The sequence below is a fragment of the Halichoerus grypus genome, chromosome 10 (genome assembly GCF_964656455.1).
Source record: "Halichoerus grypus chromosome 10, mHalGry1.hap1.1, whole genome shotgun sequence".
Taxonomy (NCBI): Eukaryota; Metazoa; Chordata; class Mammalia; order Carnivora; family Phocidae; genus Halichoerus; species Halichoerus grypus.
The window spans coordinates 123,143,960-123,158,260 of record NC_135721.1 but is presented as its reverse complement, the minus strand read 5'-3'; the positions used below and the strand labels follow the sequence as shown (position 1 = coordinate 123,158,260).

The 14,301-nt window shown below is 47.1% G+C and overlaps 1 protein-coding gene across 1 annotated transcript in view; it reads left to right on the top strand.

Annotated features, from left to right (window-relative positions):
• Positions 1 to 14,301, top strand: part of JPH2 (junctophilin 2) — a 64,819-nt gene that overhangs the window by 6,880 nt on the left and 43,638 nt on the right. The window lies entirely within an intron of this gene.

Here is a 14,301-nt window from a genome sequence, read left to right as displayed (position 1 = left end):
CTTCACTTTTTTCAACTGGGTTCTTCTAGGTCATTTCCATTTCCATATACATTACAAAATCAGCTTATTGATTTCTACTAAAAAGCCCAGTGGGAATTTGATTAATAATGCATTAGACCCATTTATCAATTTGCAGAGAAAGGACAACTTAATGGCAATGAGCCTTCCAATTCATGGACATGGTATATATCCCTATTTATTTAGGTCTTTAATTTCACTTAGCAATGTTTTGGAGTTTTCAGTGTTTTGCACATCTGTTTTGTTGAATAAAATTCATAAGTTTTTAAAATGATACTGTAAGTGGAATTTTAAATTTCACTTTTCCAATTGTTCATTGCTAGGTTATAGAAATGCAATTATTTTTGTACATTGACTTTGAATCCTTTTACACTGCTAAATTAATTTCTTAGTTCTAGTGGGATTTTTTTGTTCTTTTTTGGATTTAAAAGGAACATTTTTTTTTAATTTTTTTATTGTTATGTTAATCCCCATACATTACATCATTAGTTTTAGATATAGTGTTCCATGATTCATTGTCTGTGCATAACACCCAGTGCTCCATGCAGAACGTGCCCTCCTCAATACCCATCACCAGGCTAACCCATCCTCCCAACCCCCTCCCCTCTAGAACCCTCAGTTTGTTTTTCAGAGTCCATTGTCTCTCATGGTTCTTCTCCCCCTCCGATTTCCCCCCCTTCATTCTTCCCCTCCTGCTACATTCTTCTTCTTCTTTTTTTCTAAAAGGAACATATTTTAATTTAAAATTTCTTGATTGCTATTAAAAACCAAGTGTGGAAGTCCTAAGAGAGTCTGACAGGGGCACTCGCAGCTTACAGTAGCCAGATCTGGGTTCAAATCCCAGCTGTGCCACTTCTTAATTCTATGAATGTGGGCACATATGTAACCACTCTGAGCTCCCATTTCCTTTTTTTCATTAGAGATGTCAAAATCTTCAAAATATGGTTGAAACAATGAAATGAGATAATACATAAAAAGCATTTCACATACCGCCTGGCACCTAGAAAGTGCTAAAACTATTCCCCTTTCTGCATTTCCTTCACAGTCTAGAGGGTGAGTTAATTCAGGATGGCCTGAACCACAGCTGTTTTGGGGAGGCTGTTTCAGCACAGAAACTAGCTTTTGACTTTGGAGCAGTTAATAAGCTAAGACTGATTCGATTAGTTCTGCCTTGAGTCCTGCCAGTGTAGATGGAACTCATGCCAGGCACGATTCCATTTCCAATGTAGAATCAGCATAATTTAACCTCATCTTGAAAATCTCATGTCCCAGTTCACAGCCAGGAGGCCAGCATGACAGCCGGCTGAGTTGCTGTCACGGCAGCTTCTTGGCTTTATCTGGGACCCCAGGGGAGCAGAGCGGACCCTCCGTGAGACAGGGAAGTGGACACAATTAGTCTTTCTTCTCTGCAGCCTTGCCTTCTGTGATGCGTGCGTCCAACTGGCCAAATCTCTGCACACATTCTCCTGTCCAAGGCCAGGCCCTTGCGATTCATCAAGCTTGCTTGTTTCCAGAGACTGCTAATTCTGTGGCCCCAGCAGCTGTTCCCCGGACCAGCCCTTGCTGCCACACCCTTGTGAGGAATGTTGAGTCTCATTTTCTGAGGGCCCTGGTTGAGGTTGGGGTGCAGGCTGAGCGGGACAGAGTTGCTTCCTGCCGTAGGCCAGAGGGATGTCCTTGTCCTCTCCTATCCCTTCCGAAGCCAGAGCCACAGAGTAGGTGGACAGTTAGGTCTGGTCACAAGTGAAGCATCCAGGACCCCTACTTGTTCCTCTATAACTGAGACTTGACTGACCCAGACCCACCTGGCAAAATCCATAGAATGATCCAGGGGCTGTGGGAACTCTAGAGCCCCCTTCCCTCCAGACAAGTAGAGAGCACCTTGTGCCTGGACGTATTCAAGCATATGCTGCCGACTGTCATATGGACAGTATATAGTGGGGGTGACACACTGAGGCCTGAGGGCTGCACGCAGCCTGCAGGAAATGTTCTGTTTGGTATATACAATGTTTTTATTACTTTCATTTTTTTAAGTTTTATTTATTTTAGAGAGAGAGTGAGCGAGCATGAGCAGGGGAAGGGGCAGAGGGAAAGGGAGAGAGAGGGAGAGAACGCTCATGCAGACTCCCCGTTGAGCAGGGAGCCCAACATGAGGCTCAATCCCAGGACCCCGAGATCATGACCTGAGCTGAAGTCAGGACAGCACTCAACCAACTGCACCACCCAGGCGTCCCTATGACTTTTATTTTTTAATTTATTTAATCTGTTTTTTAAAGATTTATTTATTTGAGAGAGAGAGAGTACAAGAGCGCAGGGTGGGAGGGGCAGAGGGAGAGGGAGAGAGTGTTCCAAGCAGATCCGTGCTGAGCGCCGAGACTGATGCGGGGCTCGATCTCACAACGCTGACATCACAACCTGAGCCGAAACCAAGAGTGGGACACTCAACCGACTGAGCCTCCCAAGTGCCCCCATGACTTTTATTTTTAATTTGAATCCTTTATGGATATACCATCTTAACAAAGTGATCGAATTTCACATCGTTGATGACAGGACAGCCTTACAATATAGGCCCTTGATGGGAAAAGCGCACAACATCCACTATTCCTGCCGAGAAGGTGTGGAGAGCGGGCCGTGTATGCAGAGCCCTGTAGGTCATCGTAAGACTCTGGCTTTTCCTCTGAGAAAAATGAAGCCTATAAAAGTGACATGATCGACCTTGTTTAAAGGGATTCCTTTGGCTACTGTGTTGAGAGACTGTTTGGGGAAGAGGAGGTGGTACAGAAAGGGTAGAAGCAGGGAAGCGAATTAGTGAGTTTATTGCAATCTTACGGGTGAGAATACAGGCTTGGGCCACCACCTTGTAGCAGCGGAGGTGGGGAGAAGGAAGTAAATCCTGGATCTGTGTTGAAGGTAGAGTCATTAGATTTTGCTGATAGACTGGACTGGGGGAGTGACAGAAAGAGGAGTCAAGGCTTTGGCCTAAGCCACGGAAGGATGACATTGCCCTGACCTGAGATGGGCCAAGTGTTCAAAGAGGGAAGGTCAGGAGCTTGGTGTTGGACATTATGGGTGAGAGATGCCTGTTGCACATGCCATGTGGGCATGAGGGCTGTGGGCAGGCCTGAGCATAGAAAGGAGGCCTGAGTGACCCATGTGGGGTCCTTTGAACCCAGACTCTCTCCCCTTGATTTCTTTTACCTCTCCTACACCCAATTATTTCTGATTCCCAAGGCTCTCAGGATTACTGAGCTGACTCAGAGCCTGGTGAAGGGACTTCCACCCAGGCCACAGGTCCCCAGGACTGGCGGCACCCAGGTGATGTCACTTGTTTAATCCCGTTTCTTGTATGAGCTGTGGGGTGTCATCTGGGGTAGCAGCCTCTGGATGTGGGGGTGGTGGAGCCCTGCAGGCTATGGGGACTTGTCATATACCCGCTGTAACCTGACCTTGCTCCCAGGAGCTAGTCACAAACACTGCTAACTACTCTGCTCTGGGTTACTTCTCAGCGATCCTGGGAAATCAGGGACAGTGGAACTTTGATAGGTAGCAGCATTTGGGAGCCATGGGAAGGGACGATGGTGCCACCTCGCAGGCAAGCCAGAGAGCAAGGCATTAGGATTCAGTATCATGATTGATTAGCAATGTCTGTTGTGGTCACAGGGTGGGTAAGAGATAGCCCATATGACAGATTGTTGCCTTGAACTAGATGGTCTTGGAGGGCCACTCCAACCTGTGACCTCGGGGTTGAAATAGTCTCACTTACCCTGAGTTGAGGTTGTCTATAAACGTGTTACACATTTGCAGATATTGGGAGGGAACATGACAGTCTGTATTACATGTGGGGTCTGGCACCAGCTGCTACCATCTCATGAGAGCCCATCCCTATATTTTCAGAAATTTTGCAAGCTAGCTGTTCAACTGTGGCCTGACTAGCCACTGTGGGTATATTTACATGATGGAACTTGGCTAGCACTACAAATTAGGGTTGTTTGTTTATTTTTCCAAAGAGCTATTCTACTAGCATACCACTGAACATTGTGCTAATATGAAATGCCCATTTTTTCCTTCTCATCCAGATTGAGGGTAACCAACCATCCTGCTTTGCCTGGGAACTGTCCTGGTTTTAGTACTGAAAGTCCTATGTCTTGGGAAGCCTTTCAATCTAAGGCAAACTAGGTCACCTTGCAATTCTTTCCCATGAAGTGAAGGGAGCCAACATTTGTTGAGAATCTGATATCTCTGCTAGAGAACCCATGTAAACCCTCCAGCAACCCTGCAAAGTAAACTTGCACTGCTTACTTTACTGACCAGAGATAGACTTAAAGAGAACATGCCCAAGGCCATGAACATGTGCACTCATCTGATAGTATCTGCTGAATGCCTTCTATGTGTCAGTCATTGCATTGAGTGCTTGGGATGCTGTGGTGAGTATGGCAGTCTTGGTCCCTGCCCTCAGAAGCTTGTGTTCTAACAGCAGAGACCAGCATTGGACAGCTAGTTAATTACAAGTGGGATAAGCAATTTGAAGGGAAAGCAGAAGAATGTATGGGTGTAACAGGAACCTGATCTGGTCTGGTAATCACGGAAGGCTTCCTTGAGGAAGTAGTGTCACGGCTAAGATCTGATGGATGAACAGGGGATAGCTCGGTAACAGGAGCTACACGGTGCCAGACAATAGGAGTGAGTACAAAGGCTTGGAGGTGGGCACAAGAAAAGGCTGTTGTGTTCAAGAAAAGGCAGGAGCACAGAGACTGAGAAAGAGTGGAGTCAGTGAGGCTGGAGGGATGGCAGGGCCCAGATCATGAGGGTTTTGTGGGTCGCAGTGCAGAGTTTGATCTCATCCTTATGGTAGATACTGCCGGACACCCTCAGATACTGCTCCAGAGCAGGATCCTCCTTCCCCCCAACCTGCTGCCAGGAGTGCTGGTTGCTGATGACTCATAGTGGGGCACTGTTTCTGTCAAAAGGAGTTGCCTAGCTCTGTGGGCAACCCATAGCTAATGAGTGCTTGATACAGGAGTTCAAAGACCCAGCCTCCTTGGACAACTCTGAAGGGCCATAGCAGCTCCAGAGATCCCCGTGGGATCAGTGGAAGCCTTGGTTGCAACCGTTCAACTTCTTCTGCTGTTGAATTCTGTTTCCTCATAGATGTTCATCCCAAGAGCATTCCCCCCAAATCATTCACATACAATCTTTGCTTGAGGACCCAAGACCATCCTCAAGGCACTCAGAAGCCACTGCAGGGTTTTAGGTGGGGTCACCTGGTCAGATCCACATCTTATTAAAGAGATGACTCTGGCAGCAGCAAAGGGTGGACTGAAGTATCAGGGGAGGTGAGAGATCAGGGAAGATGCTGTTGTAGTAAACCAGGGAGGATTGTGCAGCCCGGACCAGATGGATGAGTTGGAGATAAAGAGAAGTGGGGGAAATTACAGCAATATTCAGAGTCAGGCCTGTTTCCAAAGCCCAAACAATTTCCATTATTCTGCTGCCCCCAAAGACGTCTTAGGCCTGGCTTGCTTTCTCAGGGACACTGGGTCCATGGTCTTTATCAAGGTGGGTTAGAGCCAAGCTGGGGTGGGTCCCCTATACTCAGGAGCATCTATACGTCTATATATAGGTATCTGTGGCATATGGGCATGCCTGTTCACCACCATGTGCATTGGTTTACCTGGTCCAATTCTGGTGTACCTGGACAAGAGCCACTGACCCCTGGACTCTCTGGTGCTCAGTCCCCTACCTGCCATTCTCCATCTGAAACCCTGTCTGAAATCTGCTGATGACACTTCCATGGTCCTGTCCAAAGATCTTGTCCTAAGATCTGACCCTATGTGAGAGAACTTAGAGAAGGACTAGGGATGGCTATTAGCCCAAATAGATGAGATAGAGACAAGATAGCTATCATAGGAGGTAAGAAGTGACAAATGTCTCAAGTAATGAGAGTATGGAGGAAGGAAGATAGCCCAGGAAGGTTTCCTGAAGGAGGTGGCTTTGAAGCTGGGCTTTGGTGGATTTGGGAAGACAAAACTAGGAGGGTGACTTGGGACCAGGTCATGAAGACACTGGACTGTCAGGTCAGGACTTCCATAGGCAGCAGGGACCCCCCACCCCACCCCCGGAGAGGAGCTAGTCATGATTCTTCTCTCTCCATCTCTGTTCAGTCCTCCAGGGACATTGATGTTCAGACTTTAGACAGTCTTCTAGAAATAGGCAGGTGTCACTGGCCAGAGGGGGTGGTGTTCTCAGTGTCCATTCTGTATTTGGAGGCAGAATCCCTGATCTGGCCCACATGTCTCTTCTCTATTTCAAAGTGGACTCTGGATCTCCTAGACTTCCCTTGGGCTTCTGAAATGGTTGGCTTCCTTCAGAGATGAGGTTTGGGTGAGGGTTTTCAAACCTTTCAAACTAAGTCATTTAAATTCTTAGTTTGAATTATTCCAACTATGAAATCAGAATGATGACACCTATACTTGTTAGGATATATTTTTTTGTCTGCAGGTAATAGAAAATCCTAACCCCAAGTGAGTTAAACAAGTACCTTCTATAGAAATATAATGTGGGCTACATATGCAATTTAAACTTTGCTAGTAGCCATATTTAAAAAGGTGAAATTAATTTTAATAATATATTTTATTTAACCCATTACCCAAAATATTATCATCTCTACCTGTAATCAATATATAATTATTAGTGAGATATTTTACATTCTTTTTGGGGGGGTACTAATTCTTTGCAATCTGGTGTTCAATGGCCACCTATGTTTAGTGGCTACCATATTGGACAGCATGACTAAAACAATAAGGATATTTATGATCTCATGTAAAGAAGAATCCAGAGGTAGAGCAGTCTCAGGATTGGTTGACTTGGAGCTTCAACAGTGTCAACAAGGGCCCAGATTCCTGCCACATTTTGCTCTGCCATCCATCGCGTCAGCTCTGTTCTCAGTAGCTCCCCTCATGGTACCAAGTTGACTACCATAGCTCCAGGGGTCACCTCCACATGCAGCGACACCCAGCAGCAGAAGACCATGTTTCTGCATGTTTCTCTTTATAAGAAAAAGGAGCTCTTTTCTGCTTCCCCTCTGGTCTTGATGCTGGATTTCATCAAATGCTCACATTGAATCTGATCATTGGCAAGGTGAGTAGATAGGAAGTCTGGCTGAGAGCAGCCAGGATCTACCCCTGCATAGGGAGCCTTTCTCTAAGGCCCAGGGAGGAAGGCTGGGCCGCAGAACAGAATGAGGTACCATCAGCACAGGAGAGGTCTGCAGTTGGGTAACAACCAGGATCACAACACCTGCCAGGCACAGCAAGTTACAGGTTTGACCGAAGGAACGGAGCCCACTGGTTAACTGGAGGTCAGCGGAGAGGTTTCACAGCTCTTACTCAAGTTGCATATTAAAACCATCAGAGGTGCTTTATAAAAACTCCAGCGTCCACATCATTTAAATCATACTCTCTGGCCAGGAGGGTGGATCTTGTGCTATAGATGTGGCTTCCAGAAGCTACTCTGTCATGTGTGTTTAGAGGGTGTGGAAGTAGGTCTCACTGATGAACAGACTTCCCAAATTCTCTTCCTCCCAAGGACAGAAGCTTTAAGGCCTCCCGAGTCAGAGAGGTGGCCAAGTCAGCCAAGCCTGGGCATTCCAGGGGAGAAGCCTGCTTTCTCACAAGCAAGCAGACCAAGGCGGGAAATGGAGCTGGTCTCATTCTCTCCCTCTGAGTTCTTTCTGTCCTCCCTGGCTCCTTTTCATCTCTCCAGTTAATCCTGTCTGGGCCAGGTTTCTGAGCAAAGATTCTGGCCTGGCAAAAAGCTAACGTTTATGGAGCGCTTACTGCATGCCAGCATCCTCACATATGGTTCACTTAGTCTGTGGTCAGCCAATCCTCCCCCACCGGCCAAGGTACACATTTATTTCTGATGGTCAATTAAATCCAGTCTCTCTGGCACTCGACTCCAAGCCCCTTGGGGGCAGAGATGGTGTGTCTTATTTACCACTGTGTCCCCAGCATCTAACACCAAGAATGCAGGATCCACAGCAAATACTGAATTCGAATAAAAGAGTGAACAATAATCTGAAATAGATACCATTACCTCCATCTTCAGAAGGACAAACGGAGGCTCAGGAGGCTTAAATAGTTCACACATGTTCTAGAACTATTTGGTGTCAGAGTGAAGGTTAAAACCCAGGGTGTTGTATACTAAACCAGAAGGGCACCGCAGCAAGAAGGTGATATTCAGGTTTTATAAAATTTAGGAGCCTGCTGTGAGGGACAGAACTTTGTTATGGCCTTCACAAGACTTTTACATATACCCCAATAATTCCTGGGGTTTGGGCTGCTAAATCTAGACCTGAACACGTTGGCAGCCACTCCCAGTCACTACTGAGTCACCTATCACGTGCTGAGTCATGAGGGAAAAAAGAAAATGTGGTTCCTGCCCCTGGAAGAATGGGAAGGTGTCACTGAGGAGAAGACGCAGATTCATCAGACACCTACTGTGGGCTTCCTTGGGCCTGGGAACTATGCTAAAAGCTGGAATCGTAGCAGGAGTAAGCTGGACATGGCTCCCTCCCTCTTGGAAACCAAAGTCCAGTGGGAAAGGCTTATAGTGAACAGATGATCTTAGTAATTATTTAACTGCAATTGGGAGAAGTACCAAGGAGAAGTACAGGGCGACATGACATCACGTAGCAGTACTCAGGGGGTAGGGCTCAAGAAATCCTCCCAGATGACGTCACATTTAAGCTGAAGCTTGAAATATCAATAGAAGTTGGCCAAGGGAAGAGAGGAGAAGATGCTGGGGTGGGGGTGGGGGTGGGGGCATGTGCAAAGGTCCTGAGGTGGAAAGGCAAGTGTGACTGGAGAGTTGTTCAAGATGAGTCAGGAGAGGTGGTCAGGGGCAGCCACACCAGGCCTTGTAGCCTGCTGAGAATCTTGCCCCTCACCCTGAGGGCAGTGGGAAGTCTCACAGAGTCTATAAGGCCACATGAGGGGGCCAGCCCAAAGGTTATCAGGAGGCACTTCCTTCCACAGAAAGCTCCTCTCAGCCAGATGGCTGTGGGCGGGGTCCTTCTGCTCCCTCTCTTCGGATGCGGATGCATTCTTCCTGTCCCCAGGGAGAACTGTCCTGTCTTAGAGAGAGTCAGGCTGGGGATGGCCCAGCACTTGGCTTTTCCCCCTTCCCAGGGCCCCATCACTCCCAGCCTCCCCTGGGTGTCTGTGCCTCTTGCCACTTGCTTATAAGTTTCCTAATATAGCCTGGCCGTTTCCTCCCCAACTGGTGGCCAAGAGCCGCTCTCCTGTTGCAATCTCAATTTTTCTTGGGCTTAAAGGGACCATGTCAGCCCATCTCATGCCAACTTTAAGCTAAAGGTAGATTGGCTGATTTAATTTCACAAACTTGTCTAATCCAGAGATTAGATGTCTTCTGCTTTCTCCCAGTTTACCATCTTCTCTGTTCTACTCTTGTTCACTTTCCCCTTTCACAGATTTTTTTTTCTTCTTTCTTCTGAGCACAGTGGAAGGAGCACAGCTAAACATGGATGTGAGTTTTGGTGTATTTATTAACTGTGTTGCCTTGAGTGAGTCTTATAGGAAGCATTAAATACCTCTCTGGGAGTGAGTCATGCAGATTTCTGGAGGAAGAACATTCCAGGCAGAAGGAGCAGCAAACAGAAAGGCCCCGAGGCAGGACCATGGCTAATGTGTGGGAGGAACAGCAAGGAGGCCTTTGTGGCTACAGTGGACTGAGGGAAAGGGGAGAACTGAGGGAGGTGAATGAGGACAGAGCAGTGAGGGGGATGCGATCAGGTAGGGTCCATGGATCACTAAGGACTTCAGCTTTTCCTCTGAATGAGAAGAGGGAGAGCAGTGTCGTGATTTTGACTTTATTACAGTTGAACTGAATCCCCGTGATAGGTGTGCTAGGAATGGATAGAGGAGCACAGGGTGGAAACAGACCATCGTGCCCACCATTATGAAAATCCCGGCGAGAGACAAGGGTGGCTTGGGCTACCATCTAGTAGCAGTGAGGGTGGTGAGAAGTGGCTGGATTTCAGATGCACTTGGAAAGGAGAGTTGACAGGATTTCCTGATGGGTATTTGCAGAATGCTGTACTGGGGTGTTTGTGTTTTGGTTTTTTTTTTCCTCCTTAAAAGTTAATTAATTAATTAATTATTAAATCACGGTATAGTTTCCATGCAATAAAATGCATTTCAAGTGTACAGGCCTGACAAATGCATACACCTGTGTAACCACCAGCACATCAAGGTATAGAACATTTCTGTCAATTCAGGAAGTTCCCGTACGTCCCTTTGCAGTGGATCCCTCCTACCCACAGCCCTGGTAACCACAGATCTGCTTTCTTTCACTCTACATTAGCTTTTTCCAGCCTTTGATGTAATTGGAATCACACACTTTGTATTCGTTCATCTCTGGCTTTATTCGCTTAGCGTGTTTCTGAGATCCATACTGTATAATCAGTCTATTCCTTTTTAATGCTGACCAGTATTCCACTGTGTGGCTGACTACCTGTCCATCCATTTACCAGATGATGGACATTTGGGTTGTTTTTATTTTGTTGTTGTGGTGGTCTCCTTTTTAATCTTCCCCTGAACTCTAAAAAGTGGGTATTATTTTTCCATTTTCCAGATAAGCAAATTGAGAATCAGAAGAAGTAACTTGTTCAAGGTTCTCCAGATTAGATGATGTCTGAGATCAGTTTGTCTTGGACTTCACATCTCTATCTGTCCCTCTGCCTCTCATACAATGTGACCACATGGGAATGAGCTTGGAAATGGGAACACATTAGTTTTCCATCTATCCATCTCCCCATTTGATCATCCCCTGCACCATGCTCTCATTTCTCTATTCTTTGCAATTGCCACACATGCCCATTTGAACTGGTTTCAAATCCAGTTCTGCTCCTTCCTTACTGGGTGACTTTGGACAAGTCACATAACCTCTCTGAACCATTCCACCTGTGAAATGGAAATCATATTTATATCTTCCTCTCTGAGATAATGCCCAGTGATATTGCCTTTCTCTGTCTCTCTCCACTTCTCTTTGGCCCTTTTACAGTTCATATTCTATGGTCATTAGTTTTTCATGGCTGGACATTGAAGGGAGTTCTGATGTCCCTCTCCCCACTGGCTGCTCCTGCCTGCTGTACAGAGAGACTGCAAGAACTGGGGACCCTCCCCAGCAAATTAAACCAGATTTTCTGGGGGTGAGGCCCAGAAATTGGTATTTTTTAGAGCTTCTGAAGGGCAGCCAGGATAGAGAACTGTGGGCTCAGAGCGTGAGCTTTGGGCATTAGACAGATTTGGGTTTGGATTCTGCTTCCTTGACCAAGTCAGTTAACCTCTCAGACCACCATCTTCCTCTTCCGTAAATAAGCATCATCACTGGGACCCACCTGATAGGACCTTTGAGAGGTTTCAATGAGCCCTGGGCACTCTATGTGACTCTTAATGGGGTCTCTTCATGCAGAAAGGGCTGGGGGAAGGACAGGACTGGAGGCCTGAGCTGGAGCAGCCTGTGCCGGGAGGGACCGGGCATGTGGAGTCACGTGGACACACTCTCCTTGACCTGCAGAGTCACGGTGCCCGATTCCTAGAAAGCCAGCATCTCAAAGTTAGGCCAAACTTTAGAAAGCTTCATATCCAACACATCATTGACAGACAGGGCAATTAAGGCCTTAAGAAGGGAAGAGAGTTGCCCAAGGTCACACAATGAGATGGAGTTTCCAGACAAGTTCAGCCAATCAATCAGCAAATTATTTATGGAGCACCCCTATGTGCCAGGCCCTATTCCAGCTGTTGGGGCTGCACTGGAGACCAAAACAGGAAAGATCCCTGCCCTCATGGGGTATTATGCTGAGCGAAATAAGTCAAACAGAGAAAGACATGTATCATATGACCTCACTGATATGAGGAATTCTTAATCTCAGGAAACAAACTGAGGGTTGCTGGAGTGGGGGGTGGGGTGGGAGGGATGGGGTGACTGGGTGATGGACACTGGGGAGGGTATGTGTTCTGGTAAGCGCTGTGAATTGTGCAAGACTGTTGAATCTCAGATCTGTACCTCTGAAACAAATAATGCAATATATGTTAAGAAAGAAAAAAAGAAGAAGAATGTAGCAGGAGGGGAAGAATGAAGGGGGTTTAGTAAATCGGAGGGGGAGAAGAACCATGAGAGACGATGGACTCTGAAAAACAAACTGAGGGTTCTAGAGGGGAGGGGGTTGGGAGGATGGGTTAGCCTGGTGATGGGTATTGAGGAGGGCACGTTCTGCATGGAGCACTGGGTGTTATGCACAAACAATGAATCATGGAACACTATATCTAAAACTAATGATGTAATGTATGGGGATTAACATAACAATAAAAAATTAAAAAAAAAAAAGATCCCTGCCCTCATGGAGCTTCTCTTCTAGTGGGGAAAGGAAAGCAATGAATATAATAATTAAGTCATATGATATGTTAGAAAAGGATACATACTATAGAAAACAGAAGTAGATTGGGGAATACCTGGGTGCTTGTGGAAGTGCAGGCAGATCTGGAGGAAAAGAGTTCCAAGCAGAGGGAACAGCCGGTGCAAAGGCCTGAAAGCACACCTGTTGGGCGGAGCTTAGGAATTCCCTTACCTGGCTCACTGTTTCAGTTCCCTACCCATGCTGGGCATTTGCTGGGAAGAAGGCCATTTGGGTTTTTTTTTGGTTAACTAGGGTAAAGTAGAAGCTTGTGTTTAAAACAAAGGCTCTGAATTTCCTCCCTCAACTCAGTGAACATTATGGCAGGCACTGTTCTACATGCTGAAGGCATGAAGATGAAGGCAGGGACCTGGCTTTCAGTGGACTACTTACACAGACTCTTGTTCCCAGGAGCTCACGTGCTCACACTAACGGACACACAGGGCCTCCACTGCGGGTATCTCCTTGTGCACGCTATCCTGCACACACATGCTCTCACACAGTCTCGGTTTCCCTAATGCCCACAACCTCATACACTCAGCCTCAAGTGCTACATATTACTCTGTGCTTTAACACTGAGACAGCCTTGCACACTCAGAACCTCCCACACCCCGTAATGTCACCTCCAGGAACTTGGACACTTACCCCACTGTGTACACACTGTATTGCACACTCATGATCTCGTATAATCAAAAGACACTGACATGCACGTCCATAAAAGTCTTCTATACACATGGCCTTGCACAGATACACACTCTCACATGCTTTCCAACAGAGTCCTATGCTCTCTAGCATTCACACTACTCTGTGAACTCACTGTCTTATCCTTTCATGAGCTTGAACATGCACATCACCTTGCACAATAGGATGACTGTGCACATGCATTTAACCTCACATACCAACAGATGTGGCCGCTCACACCACTCCACACTCTTTGAATTTCTAATGGTTTTGCACCCTCACTCAACTTTGCCTTTCCTTACACACTCAAGACCTCAAATACTCTCATGACCTTATGTTACATCCCATTATGTCACACTCATGTGATCTCAGTCACCCTCTGTGTGCACACTGCCTTGCACACTCATGATTCAACATGCTCCACTACCTTGCACACTCCCACACATGCAAATATTCACCCTACCACACAAACTCACTGTCTTGCCCAATCACTCTCTTGCATGTTCAGTCTCTCCTGGGTGTTTCAAAATCTGTGCACTCATCCAAATTCACACTCACCAAACCTCGTCTGGTTGGACAACTTCACACTTTAAAACTGACAGATCCTATTCTGCACACTTGTGACCTAGCTGTGTTCCTACCAAAAGAAATATTCACACCGTTGTGCAAACTGCTTCTGGCCACCCACTCATGTCCTGGAACACTTGTTTAACGGCATGCACTCTGGGAGCTCACACAGCTTCACACACTGATGTGACTCACACGACCTCACTCTGTCTCGCCCACTGTGACCCGGCCATGTGGCCACCACCGGAAATATTCACACCATCGCGCGCAAACTCCTGGCCGTCCGCTTGTGTCCTCACACACTCGTTTAACCGCATGCACTCCGGGGTCTTGCCTGCTCACACAGCTTCACACACTGACATGACTCGCACGACCTCACTCTGCCTCGCCCACGCTGACCTTGTGCGTTCCCACCGCCGGGAGTATTCACACCCCTGCGTGACCGCCTCCCGGCTTGCCGCCTGACGTCCTCGCGCCCTCACGGACGGCCCCCCTCCCCACCCCAGCCTCGCCGGCCCTCCCACCTGCGCGCTCCTCGCCCCGGCCCCGCCGCCCCGCGC